The 15,013-nt window shown below is 30.3% G+C and overlaps 1 protein-coding gene across 1 annotated transcript in view; it reads left to right on the top strand.

Moving 5' to 3' along the window:
• Window positions 1–6,193: 6,193 nt before the first annotated feature.
• LOC105215436 (adhesive plaque matrix protein) overlaps window positions 6,194–15,013 on the top strand; it is a 146,139-nt gene continuing 137,319 nt past the window's right edge. Inside the window, exon 1 of the mRNA XM_029042398.2 lies at window positions 6,194–6,398. The gene's annotated coding sequence lies outside the window, so the exon portion shown is untranslated. The remainder of the gene's footprint in view (window positions 6,399–15,013) is intronic.

Genomic DNA, 15,013 nt, shown 5'->3' with positions numbered 1-15,013 from the left:
CTCTTTAACATTAATGTAGCAAAAGAAGAACCGGTTTCGTATAGGACTACATTTTTTGTTTTTATTGTAGTTGTTGCATAGTATTAGCGCGCATTGTGTGTGCGGCGTACAACATGTGCTTCTTTCTTCCTGTCGATTTGCTGAAAAACAAGAAAAAAAAAAACTGAAAAAACACACGAAAAGCTTAACAAGGCGCTTTGTATATATGTACATATGTATATGTATTTGTATTTTAGCGAATTCTTAGCTGAACAAGTTGCTTTGAATTACATATTTATTTGCTTTTGACTGAATATTCTTCGTTTTCCTTAAATGGTTAAGTTCGGCGGTGGTGGTTTTTGTTGGTGTGATATTTGCGTTGTTGGCTGCGTTGAGCGTTGCGCATTTTGAGGAGTTAAATTGCGCAGGATTTGTATGAAATATTTTTCGAGTTGATTTTTTTTTTGCATACATTTGAATTTCGCTAATTCGAATCACCATAATTCACAAAAAAAACTTCGAGTTAGAGAGATTTCGAGTTATGTACGGAAATTTGTATGAAGTTTGGCTTCTACTGCCAATTCAAGAATTCGAGTTGTGTATGTAGAATTTCGAGTTATAGAAGTTCAACTATATATTATTGTGATTTATAATTGTAGGATTTTTATATAAAAATTTCTATGAAAAGCACTTTACATTTTTTTTTAAGCTTCTATTTTTATTACTACAAATATTCGGTATAACTCTTTTATTTTAAAATTATTTTGGAAATATTTTTCATTTTATTTATTATACATTTTTTACATATTTATAATAATCTTATTTTATTTTATTCATTATAATTTATTTTTTTACATTTATATTTTTCAAGTAATTTTTTTTTAAATACTCTGTATAATTTTTTTTTTCAAAAAATTTTTGCAATATTTTTCATTTTATTTATTATACATTTTTACATGTGTAGAATAATCTTTTTTTATTTTATTATTTATAATTTTTTTTATATTTATATATATTTTAATTATTTTTTTGTTTTAATTATTATTTTTTAATTTTACCCTTTCGATTTTATTTTATTTCTTATTTATATATTTTTTTATTTAATTGATATTTATTTTGTTTTTATTTTTTTAATCTTTTTTTTTTAATTTTTTAATATTTTTTGTTTTAATTTTTTAATATTTTTTTTTAATTTTTTAATATTTTTTTTTATTTTTGTACTTTTGATTTTATTTTTTTATTCTAGTTTCTACATGTTTATTAAATTATTATTTTTTTTAAATTTATTTTATATATTTTTTTGTATATTAAATTTTTTATTAATATTTATATTTATTTATTTTTTTACTTGTTTTTATTTTATTTTCTTTTATATTTTTTGATGTTTACTTTCAAATTATTATTTTCAACAAATTTCTTATATTTCAATGCGCAACCCTCATGCAAAATAACACAATAAACAGCAGCAAAAACAAATAGTTATAGTTAAGCGCTTGTGTTGTATCAAAAAAAAAATAGAAATAAAAAATATTTACATTAAAAAAATTCCACGCAACGGTTATAAACGTACAGTTATTCAAAAAAATTATAATAAAAAAATAAATAATAATAAGAAATGAGCGTGGAAAATAAAACTGAAATCAAATATTTGTTGAGTATTTTACTATTATTATTATACTAAATATTAATTAATTCTTAAAACAAGTGAGTTGAATGTGGTGATGAGGCAGATTGAAAGGATTGGATAAAATAAATTTAATTACAATTAATGAAAAACAAAAAAAAAAACATAAATATTAAATATAACAATATTATTACATTGAAATTTATAACTTAAAAGTAAAAAATAGTTATTATTAATTAATATTTAAATATAAATATAATTGAAAAAAATATAGCATGTCGAATTAAATTAAAATAAAACTACGTATATACAATGAAAAGAACGTAAATTTAAATTAAATTATATGGAAATATATGGCAACGCTGAAAATAATAAAAAATAAACAACAACAACAAAAACATTGCAGCAACAAACTTCACACTCCAACACACAACCACGCCTACAACATAAAATTCTTCACAACAACATTTCGCATACACATTCATATATATATATTCACACACACAACCACAAACAAATACATTAACATTCATAGGATTTACGCTAATTAAAGAAAATGAAAAAAAAAAACAAAAACTATATACAAATACACAGTAAAATTAATAAAAATTACAATAAAATTTACATTTTAGGCAACTGCGTATGTAATGTGTGTATGTATGAATGAAGCAAAGCAAAGCAAAAAATTAATAAAAATTACTAAAGTAAATACACATATAAATATTTACACATATGTATGTATATAAATATATGCCTGTAATGTTGAAGTCATTTTGAAATTACACTTTAGTACAGTAATGTGAAAAATAAAGTGCGCAGCAAAGCGAGCAAAATAGAAATTATGTTAAAAAGAGGAGCAGAAGCAGAAAAAAGTAAAACCAGAAATTTTAACTACTGCGAAATTATGAAACCTTTAAAAAACGCTCTAGTAAAGAGTATATAAATTACAAACATGCAGAAAAACAAAAACAAACTAAATGAAAAAAATTAAATTTTTATTTATACTAAAAAAAAATTGCCAAAATTTTAGCTAAAGCTGTGCAACACATTTACTTTGCTTCCGTTGTAGAAATGCCGGAAATTCAAAATCAACGTCATACTGAAATAGTTGACGCCTAAAAGTATGCAACATTATACATTCAACCATTTTAACGCACAGCTGTTTTGTTGTTAGATTTTTGTTTAGAAAGTTTATAATTTTACGATTTCTGTTTATGTAAGTTTAGCATTATTACTTTGATGATATTGAAAAGGTATGTATTTCATATTTTTTTTTTAATTATATTAAAATATTTGTTTACATTTGAAAATGTATATTTCTTGCTTTATATTCCAAGCAAAGTGACAATTGTGTTTATAAAACAAATTGGAAACAGAAACGGTGTCCAGTACTTGTAAACAGAAACAGCATGCAGTACTTGTAAACAGAAACAGAATTTAGTACTTCTGAACATAAACCGGCAATGACCAGCGGCAGCAGAATAATTGCATTTCTCAATGCAGTTATATTATTTCTGTTGCCCAGTTGTACACGTCTGCCAATATTAAAACAACAACAAAAAAATTATAAAAATAAAAATATGAAAAATAAAAGCAGAAAAAAATGTTTGAATACTGTTCTGTTGTATTCAATATTAAATTTCTGCTTTTACATATATGAAAATTTCTGAAAATATTTTTTATGGTTTAAATTCAATTTAATTTTAATTTAGCAATTTTTTTTAATTTTTGAATAATTAATTTTTTTTATTTCAGCGCTGTATATTTTCTGTCAGCTATTTTTTTAATATTTTTATTTTTGTTTGTTTTTATTTTTATTTATTTTATTTTAATTATCTTAATTTTTATTTTTTTTTTTAATATTACTTTTTTGTTTTTTTTTACTTTTTATTGTTTTGAATTTTGGCTTTTAAGTTTTTCCGCTTTTTTAATTTTAATTATTTTATTTTTAATTTTTATTATTTTATTTTTAATTTTTATTATTTTATTTTTAATTTTTATTATTTTATTTTTAATTTTTATTATTTTATTTTTAATTTTTATTTTTTTTTTTTGGTTATTTATTATTATTATTTTTTATTTTTATTTTTTTTATTATTTTTTATTTTTTTTTTTAATTTTTATTTTTATTATTACTTTTTATTTTTTTTTTATTATTATTTTTTATTTTTTTTTTTTAATTTTTATTTTTTATTTTTTTATTTTTTTATTTTAAATTTTTGTGTTCGTTTTATTTTTACTTTTTAATGTTTTGAATTACAGTTTTAAAGTTTTTCGCCTTTTCACCCACTTTTGTAACCCGAAATTCGCATCAACAATTCAACATCGTGCATTTTTGAAGAAAATTTGGAAAACAAAAAGTTTCGAATATGATATTAGATCAAATGTAATTACAACGAATAAATTTATTTTTCTTAAGGCCATACTGTAAATTGTTCATATGTAATTAAAACGTGATTAAAAACACTAAAACAACAACAAGCAGACACATAACACAAAAAAAAAAAAATAAAAAAATTTTGAAGTTTGCATTCATCAATAAAAAAAAATTATAATAACAACAAAAAATAAGTCAAAACTAAACTATTTAAGTATTTTGTAATATAACATATTTGAATAAGAATGAACTTCCAAAGCAAATCCATTAACTTAACAAAAGAAAAGGCAAAAACAAAAATAAATATAAATCAATATAGAACAATGAAGTGTAAAACTAACTGCAACATAACAAAAACAAAAAATAGACACTTGTGTAATTTGTAAATTAAATATTAAAAGCAAAAAAACCAAAAACAAAAAACAACTTTGCGACTCTATTGAACCACTCAATCAAACAAGAAGCCAAACTGCATGAAAATGCAATGCAAACACACACAAAATAATGAAATAAATGTGAAAAAATATAACAACAACAACAACAACAGAAAATTAAATTAATTTTAACAATTTGTAGATGTTTTCTAATAGGCGGCTAATGACTTTACAAGCAAATGAAAAAAAAAAAATAAATTCAAAAAAATAAAATAAATAAATTATATAAAAAATAAATAATTTGTTGGCAAGCAGAATGAAATAAAATACAAAAACAAACATACATACACACATAAAAGCAGAGTTAGAACTAAAACGATATGGTAAAAGCAGCAGCAACAACAAAAATATAAAAAAATAGTTACGAGCTGAAATACATACATACATACATAGTATATAATGAACTTTTCTCTTCCTCTCTCAGATTAATAAAAAAATTAAAAAAAATAAAAATTTAAAATAACAACAACAACAGTTTTAGATGATAAACAATAGTGCAATAAAATAAAATGAAAAATAACAAAATTAAAAACAAAAATATAGTTATGGCAGACTTTTTGATTGTTAAATAGATCAAAAAACGAAACATAGACTTACAGGCAACAACAAAAAAAAAAAAAACAACAACAACAAAATAGCAGTAACTACAATAGTAAAGGTTTAATTAACTAAAATTGTAGCAAAAAATGGCAGCTCACGGCAGCCCAGCAAGAGAAATGAAATGGCTTACCATAAATATAAGAGCAACAACAAAATTGCCAGCAAACACAGAGCAAAGAAAAAAAAGATAAAAAAACACATACACAAACACTTGTACACTAACAAAAACACAACACACTCACTCACTCACACATACAGACATACGTACAATTTATTAAGAACTAAAATAAATTATATAAAAAAATATATAAAAAATTAAAAAAAAATTAAGTGATTTTCGCAGTTGTAAAACGATGATCTGGACATAGCAACCGTGTATTTCCAATTATGCATAGAAAAGTTAAAATAATTAAAAAGTAAATTTAAAATTAAATTGAAAAAAAAAAATTAAAAAAAAATATTGAAAATTTTCTGCTAGCAATGGGAGAACATACATACATATGGATGAGTATATGACATTTTGCGGTGGCAGCGAGCTCGCGGCGTACGAGTAAATTTAAAGGCAAAAAATGAAAAAGAAAAACATACACACATACAGCAACAGCAACAACATACATTACTTGAAATACCAAAATGTGTTTGGAGTAAATAGAAGTAAATATGCTAAAAATAAAAAAAAAAACAAAAAAAAAATTAATTAAATAATTAAATTTATGAAAATATGCAAATAAAAAAAATAAAAGTATTACAGTATAATAAATGAATGAATGAAAATAAATGAAGTAAAAATATGGAAAAAAATACATAAAAATATTTAAAAGAAATTTACAAGGCATTTTTAATTTAATACTCAAGGGGGGAGGGAATATATTTGTATATACATAAACCTTTGGTGATACTCTGCAAAATGTTAAGATTCAAATCTTAATCAAAATTAAAACAAAATTTAAAAAAAAATTAAAATAAATTTTGATTGAACAAAATTCGATTACTCTCACCATGAAATTTATATTTTTTATTTTATAAATTATTTTTATTCCAAATTCTTATATTTTATATTATTTGTCAATTTTATTCAACTATAAAATATTCAATTCTTACTATTTCTTTATTTATTTATTAACTAATTTTTTTATTCAAACTTTTACATTTTGAGTTATTTTTTTATTTGGTTTTGTTTTTTTTCTTCCTTTGTAGACTTCAAAATTTGATAACAATTTCGTGTTAAGGAAAAGAAAATCAATGTTTTTATGGTTAATGGTTACAATTGGAGGTATGCATTTGTTACTGCTTGTCACCAGAAAAAGTTGGTGGTGGTGTAGAAAAAGAAAGAAAAGAAAAATAAGGCAAGAAATTCAATAGAAATTGTATTACAGCAATGTTGGTAAGTAGAATGTTTTAAATTTTTGATTTTTTATAATTGTAATATTTTTTTATAATTGAAAAAATGTCCATTACTTTTTAATTTTAAAATCCTGAAAGAATTACATATTAGGTAGGCTGAAAAGATAAAGGAAATTTTATTTTTGGTAAAATGCTATTTTATTATTCAACATAGTACCGAATATGGCAATTTAGCAACTATTCGATCCATTTTGTTAGTACTACTTTCCTTTTTCATCAGATTGAGTCTCAGTTCTGATAAGAGCCTTTAAATTGTCGTTAAATTGCTTTCCAGCAAACATTCTCTGAGTATAGGAAATATCACTGGAGGATAAGGTTGGGTTCAACGGCTGTTTCATACCGGAGGAAAAACACAAACTATTACGGATCGTCGTTTGTGATGCCAAAATTTACCCATGACTTAAATTTAAGAATCTTCAAAGTACCTAAAACCTAGCACACATCTGCAGAGCTTTTTTACTTCTATATATGATAATTCGCGATGATCCAAAAAACTTCTGCCTAGATCTCAGGATTCCAAACAAAAAATGTTGGAAATATTCTACCTCATCCTCCTCCAAGCAGCTTCTGCAGCGAGTGTGTGGTAAAATTTTTAGTTTGGCTGAATCGCGATGGGACAATGACTAACTAGAATTCCTTGAACTAGGGAAATATTGATCTCACCGAGGGCGAAGAGTTTCCTAGACCACTTGCGATTTACCTTGGGCCAGAAGGATCCTGCGACGGAACAGGTGCTAGTGACTCTTGCTCAGTTCAGCTGAGGCACATCCATCCAGAAGCAAATTACAAGAGAATAGTGGTGCTCCTACTTGTTCCCATTCCACTATAGGTGAGGCTGCCGTACCTAGTCTAGCAAAGTCATCATCTTTGAAATTTCCTACCCGTTGTTGGTCAGGACAAGTGATCTGATGCAACAGATGGTGAGGAGTGGGACTCCTACACCAGCGAGGAGCGTACAGTCAGCGAGCTCAAGGCTTGTATTGCCGCTCTACTATCAGTGGATCGTCAATTCTTTGAAATTACACCCAGAGAATATAACCCATGTGAAAACATTTTAAAGTCCAATACATATAGTTTGGCATCATTGAACACAAAATAACACATTTTCTCTTTCGACTTGAACCGTTTTTTTCCCAAGATTTCATCCTTTGAAAAAATAAATTCTTTAATATAATCACTGTTGCCAAGGCTTCCATAGAATCCATAATTATTGATATTATTGACACACTGTTTTGTCTTTCGAAGTTTTTGATTCGGTTCATTGCAATCTACAGTTCATTAGGATGCCTGTCGATTGGACTATGAATAACAACACCTCAGAATTCTCAATTCATTAGTGGTTTTGCTCGGTGTCAAGTTCGTGCTGTACTCACTTTGCACTGAGCTTACGGTGGTGAAAATATTATTGTCAACTATTTGTCTCACAGGTTACTGTAATATCTTTAGTGTGCCTACTATCAAGAGAATTCATTATTTTTTGGACAAACCAAATCAATTCATCTACTTCTCTTAAACCTTTTTTGGAAGTCCGCATTTTGACAGGATTCATCGCCTTCAGTGCTGATATGACCTATACGGTATACTAAGTATTCAAGTGACGCTTTTTCTTTAAGTAATATGAATTTTTATCTTGTCAGTAGGGTTCACAAATTATCGGCGCTTTTCGGCATTAGAAAATATTAAATTATTTATTGCATATGTCATTTCATTATTGCAGTTATTTCAAACGTCAAATCCGTTTTGACTATTCATAATGTATTTGACATTTCTTAACTTTCATAACGGTATTTTTGACTTCAGCGATCTTCTACAATCTGTCAATAACCTTCAACCTCATCTGCTCGTATCACATAATAGGCTCTATTTTTAGGTTTAACTACATTCCCCCAATTCTTCACATTTATTTTTTTTCGATGACATGACATCGAAGATCTGAAAGGCAGGCAATTCTTGTATATCGGACTAACAATAATATATACCTGAAAGAATTCATTTCATTTTGGCACATAATTTTTGGTTATTTATGGTCTTTCCGTGGACTCCAGTACAGCAGTATCATGCTCATATATCATATACGAGGTGTGTTCAAAAAATAACGGGCATTTTTTCCAAAAGTTCAATTGTAAAACTTTTATTTTATTTATATGGGTTTTGCGATTATCGTTTGTTAAATATTTTTTTCAAAAAATGAAAATTGTTTGAACGCATCGCAAATGTAGTTGCTTTTGTGGCCTTCGATTATAGCGACCTTCCTACTTTTCGATACAATTTTGTTTATACGCTTTGTCATTCGCTTCAAAATACAACCATCAGACATGTTCTGGACATTTTTTCGGGATGTTGGTCTCTTCTCTGTCGTCAAAGGTCGGGACTTGTGACATTCTGAACGTTTTTTAAATGAAATTCAGTCGATTTTCTAAGAATTCGTCCTTGAAATGGTTAAACACTTAACAATTTCAAGATAGCCAATATATGGTATAAATTTACCAGTTGACTGTTTCGCATTTACATGATTTGGATTGGGTTGACTTACCCTTGTATTGTAGTTTCCGCTGAAACAAAAATTTATTTGGAATTAATTAACGAAGGTAAACCTTGCACTGCTTAGATATTTGGTTTAGGTATAATTATTATTAACTGCAGTAGTATATAGTATCGCTAGATTAATAGATGACTCGCTATGCCAGTCGATTCGAGAATCTTATTAGATGACCTGGAATGAACGAGATCCTGTGCAATGGTGGGTAGTATGCGGCTACACCAGGCTAACCGCTACACATATGTAGTATCTTCAAAGAGGAGAAGGGATCTCTAACATGCAACCCATTCGGTTGACTTTCCTTCATTCCCATTTGACAAGTTGTAAATAAAATGAATTTATTTGCTTATTTCATATTTCTATGCCTCAGAAATATGTGCATACATTGAATAATAATGAAGTTCAACAGAAAAAAGGTCTCCATCACACACAGTTACACATACATATTTATTAGCAATTTTGAGTGCAATTTTCTTTCATATACTTTTAGTGTCTTCTATATGTATCTTCCAATATGTGATATGCGTGTAAGTGTTTGAGTAATGGGTTGCATGCGCGCAAATAATTTCACTACTGTATGACCTTCTTTTTTCACAACAGCATACGCCCTGTTGATTTCGCGGTTTTCACTGCTCCCATATGTCATTTGTGGGCTGCATTGTCTTCATATAAAAATCGAGAGCAATTCGTAGAAAATGCAAAATAACAGCACTTCTATGTAAATACCTACCAGTGGTGTGTGGTGTGTACTTCGTGTGAACTTTGCCTCGCACTGCCTTCGTTTCATTGTCACAACCGGTGGCTTTGCGCGATGGCGCACTTTCTCAATCACACATGAATGCATTTGGGGTCTGCGCTGGTGCAGCACATGTTGTTGTAGTTGTAGGTTGCTTGCTGCTTCTTGTGAACTGCGGTTTTTGTGTTTGAAGCAAAGAAAAAAATGTGCTTTTCTTCAACAATAATTGCCATTGAATACGAAATGAGTTGGCAAAAAAAAAAATGTTGAAGAAAATCCGCGCTTAATAAAGTGGCATGTATGAGAATATAATCATACGATTGATGGATGGCTGGCTAATGAATGGAACTATGCTGCATATGAAAGATGAAAGAAAGCATGGCAATTCCAGTTAAAATATATAGCAGACAGCTGCCTGCTGACAGTTATTGCCACTGTAGTACACCCGCGCACCATTGTAGGCAACACTTGGCTCTCTCCCGCATTCCCACAATACTGAACCAGTTGTAGTTGCTGCTGGTGCCAATAAAACAGGCGGCTTAGCTTGCTTGAGCTTGGGATTTTACGCTTAGCGCTGAGTTTGAGCTGCATTGTGTGGCGTTGAAAGTGAAATGAAATGTAACGAAATTAATTTATGCAACCATTGTATGCAGGGCAAGCGCGGCATGGCATCTCTGTTTAGAAATGTAACGAAAAAGCAATAAAGTCGTACAAAGGTATTTAAAATAGAGTTGGTTTCACGCCGCTGTCGCCGTTTCACACACCCAAAACACATTAGCTCACGGTTTTATCTTAATTGTGGCAGCTGCTAACTCTCTGCTCTGTGCGGAAATTTTCACTTGTCTTAATGAACTTGCCACATTTAAGTAAGCCCAACTGTTGGTGCATTTGCTATTGCTCCCTTTGCTTTTTGCCACTTCGCTACTGTTTCGCTGTTTCGTTTGTTCGTGTAGTAAAGCTTGTACAAAAATAATTTTCCTTGACCTTTCTTCATGTGAAGCTGCACGCAATGCAACTAGAGTTTATGCATCAGGTGTCATATGCCTGTCTTGCAACACGAACAGGGATAAATCATATATTTAATTGCTTTTAATTCTTATATGAATGATTATTGGTGTCTCATACGTGTATTAACTAGTTCAATTGTTTATTAGTCCCAAATTTTAGTGAAGTGGGATCGTTACACGTGAAATTGTCCAATTATTATTTGACCATCGCTGTAAAGGATTAACGCACTTGTTGTTTCAGTATGGTCTCTGTATACTTTCCCTTTTGCTTTATAATTGTTATTATGTATTGGTTGGCAAATATCTCCCTTCCGCTTTTTTCTCTTTATTCAATGCTTTATAAAAAGTGTTGCAGTGATCGGATTTAGTTCAAATATGTGCCGTTTCGTTCGATAATCTGTTTCCATCTGACGGCAACTTCATAATACCCCCTCGTAGAAGTCCGCCTCCTTATTTACGAAGAATTCGGATAGCCACTTTTCTCAAGCCTCTTTTAAGTTCAACTTTACACCACCAAGGGCGTTCGCCATACACAGGAACAGGTGGTAATCACTTGGAGCTATGCGAAAAAACCTCCCATCCGAGTTCCCGTAGCTTTTGACGAGTCATCAACGAAGTGTGTGGTCTGGCGTTTTCCTGGTGGAACACTACACCCTTCCTGTTGGCCAATTCTGGACGCTTCTGGTCGATCGTCAATTCCAATCCCACCAAACACACAGCAAAACCTTCCTGGCCGCCAATTCCGGCTTGGCCACCACATATCGCAGACATTGATTCGGTCCAGAAGGTCAAATCTTGCAAGCTTTTTTTGTATCCAGCCTTCTGATGATGGTTTCAAATGTATAACTGTTGAAGGCAATATCCAAATTTATCATGCATAGCATCGTTTTGTAGGTTATGTCAAGACCTTTCAAAGATGTATAGTATTGCCAGATACGAGTTCTGTAGTGCTTGATACATAGCCGCGAAATTCAAAAGACAAAAAGGCGGAAGGCAGATATTTGTATTTAGTTTTTTGGTTAATATTCTGTCAAAGTTCAAATATTAATATGGTCCTTTTTCGTTAGTTATTTAATTAGATTTATCCATGTATTATCGAAATTTTTTTTTGTTTATGGTTTTTTCTCTTTCTACACTGAAATACTGAGAATTACAATTTATCTGAGTTGTATGGATTTATAGCAAAATGTTTGCGTATCCGTTTCTGGCGGCAATATTAGAAAATATTATTATATGCCTTAGATTCACCTTCCCTTTTCCTCAATTAAGTTTCCGTATATGGATTAAAGGAATCCCTGATTTGACACTCCGATCGAATCCTGGCAGAAATTCAAAAAATCTACAAAAATGCTGTTCCCACTCCATTTGAATAAAAAAACGTCCCATTGGTAGTTTTAAGAGTTTTCTTTTTCTAGTCATCATCTGGTTCAAGATTCATTTAATTAAATTTTACTGCATATAGTACGATAGTGAAAGGGTTAAGAATTGCGAATGAACTTATATTTAATATGTATTTGGATTCTTGAACGTTTTTTTATTCGAAGACTTCTTCAACTTAGCTGTCTTCGATTATTATTTAGTTCGGGTTGGCCGTGTCTTTATAAGTATAAGTTCTTGAACCATTACATAGAATTCTTTCGTATTTCTTATTATCTAGGAATCGTACCCACTTCTCTTTTTTTTTAAGCTCTCGTTGAAGTTTCCTTTTTAGTAGTTATAATTGAGCTCGCACCAAGCTTCCTTTATTTTCTGTTGATTCTTTTGGTTGGTCGGAAATCTATATCGAATTATCGGTACCAAGAATACGTTCTCATACTTCATAATTTTTCGTGTCTTCAAAAATTTCGCGAATTGTAAAATTTAAAATTTCACCGGTTTGGAGAGCCCATCGGATGTTGACATCATCCACGCTTCAGCACCATAAAGCAGGAGGGACCTGTAGAATTTGGCCTTTGTTGGTCGAGGGAAGAATTTACTTTTCAGTTGCCTACTCGGCAATTCGGACTTCTTCATGGTCGGGCAAAGAACCATCCATAGCCATCAATTCAGGTTCGCCATCTCCTGGTGTTATGCTTTCATGCCATTCAGCAGGCTGGAGAAATGTTCCCTCCACAAATTCAGTAAAGTCTGGGCAAGATCACCTCTGAGTGGTTTGCTCCGATCTTGAAACCTTATGTTAGTCGTCGCACCTTTTAGTAGAATTTTCCTGCTTTGCCCCTGACGACCAGCTTGTATAGCTCTACAAACTCAGGCATTTTGGAGTCTTTTTTTAATTTGAAGGACTTTCAAATGTTGTTTATGAATTCTTTTCGCTCAAATCTTCATTGTTATTCCGACCTGCTTAGAGCCTTTTCGCCTTTTATAACCCTATGTGTACTACTATAAGTAAAATCTTTTATTTTTTAGCAGCTACTCTCATATCTGCTTGGTTTGCCTTTGACTCATACCGCCGAAAACGTGTAACTATTTGCTTACAGTCAAATTTACTGACGCTTATGCACAATTATTTATTGTAATAACCATATTACTTCACAAGATAAATTCTTAAGTTCAAGTGGCTTAAAATGGCTCATATTTCATGCATTTCGAGCGCACAATGCATGGCAACTGTTAAATACTAATACTAATATGTGCATAAATAAGCATGCGAGGGTGTATTTCATGCATTTAGTGCAACATTGCCAAACCGTTTTGGGCATCGCCTTTAACCTTTTTAACCTGTTAAGGCTGTGCAAGTAAATAAAGGCATTTTTCACTTTAATAAAAACTAAAAAAAAAATATGGAAAATATGGCAACTTGGCAGGCAAATAATGATATGAAAGCGCGCATATATGTCGATTTATTTGGTTCAGACACTATGGGGTCCACACATATACTGACAGCCACGCCAATTCAGGGCACTAATGGCTTAAGCACGCATTTGAATTTTTTCTTAATTTTTTTTTATTTTTTCTGTTTTTCATTTTCATATTCCTTTGTCAATCATGCCGTTATTATTGGTATAAATTATCAGCAGCAACTTGTCTTTCAATTTTTTCCTTTTATCTGACTTTTGATGTTTTTCTACAAGACCTTTGAATATGTTGCAGCAACATGCCGTTGTGCCGTTCCTTTATGCCATTGCAATCGCTGTTTCCACCAAAAAAAATACTTTATATTTGTTCCTTTTGAAATTTTTTTCGATTTTTTTTCTACAAATTTGCTCTGCTTTATTGCTTCTACGCTTGTGTGTTGGTGTTGTTGTTGTAGTGTCAGTTGGCATTCATTTTTCGGAATTTATTACATGACAACACGCTGTGCAAGGTCAAAATTTAGATCGGTGCAGCGCCCTCTATGCTTTGTTGTTGTTGTTTTGTATTTTTTACCGTTACCCGAAATTGCTGCCGCCGCCAATGGAAGTTGCTGAGTCAAGTCGCTAAGGGAAAATCGATTTCAACGCCCAGACGCTTTTAAGTTGGCGCGCTTGATTGCTTACATGCTTACCTGCTTACCTTTGCTATATGGCAAACGCAGTGACTAGTGCAATTAAGTTGCTGCGCATGCGCCACAAAATCTTTTCTTTTTTTAATAAAAAATACAAAAAAAAAAAAAAATAAAAAAAATTAAAAAAATATATATATTTTTTTAATCAAAGCCGTCTTTTATGCTGCTCGTTGGTGAGTAAGCCGTATCCCAAACCCTAATAGTGTTGTTGTTGTTATTATTTTTGTTCCATTCACTACCTTGCGGGGTGTGTTGGTGGGCGGCGTGCGCTAAAGTGTTGCAATTTGTACACGCCAGCCAGCAGTGGTGTTTGCATTTACCACCAACACCACATCAGTATATTTGTGGCATGCCTCTTTTTGCTGCACCACTCAGTCCATTCGTTCAACTGTCGTTACTGTATTTAATATTTGAAATATTTGCGCTACATTAATTTGTGCGGATTTTTGGTTTGGTTTTTCTGATTTTCAATTTTGTAATCAATGTTTTATTTATTACCTTAGCACGCATATTTTCACTAATAAGCCGCTAAAATTGAATTGTAAGTTTGAGAGGTACTAGCATAACGGTTGGTGATTAAGTTTAGTTTGAGTCGAAATAAAATTAATCGTTTTCGATGTGGGTGCGGGCGTGAAATAAGGGGACATGGGCCAGAATGTAGTGACTTAATAATTATGAGAATAATGATTCTTGACTTCAATAATGTTGGATGTTGATGTCTTTCTAATAAAAAGGTCTCCAGAGTTGTTAGTTGCTTTCGAATGTTTCATAAATCTTTACAAGACTTTTCTTGTTAGAAATAATCATTTTACGAAAAATCTCGATCTTA

This window comes from Zeugodacus cucurbitae, chromosome 5, assembly GCF_028554725.1.
Source record: "Zeugodacus cucurbitae isolate PBARC_wt_2022May chromosome 5, idZeuCucr1.2, whole genome shotgun sequence".
Lineage (NCBI taxonomy): Eukaryota > Metazoa > Arthropoda > Insecta > Diptera > Tephritidae > Zeugodacus > Zeugodacus cucurbitae.
The sequence above is the reverse complement of the archived record's forward strand: the minus strand, read 5'-3'. Positions and strand labels throughout refer to the sequence as shown.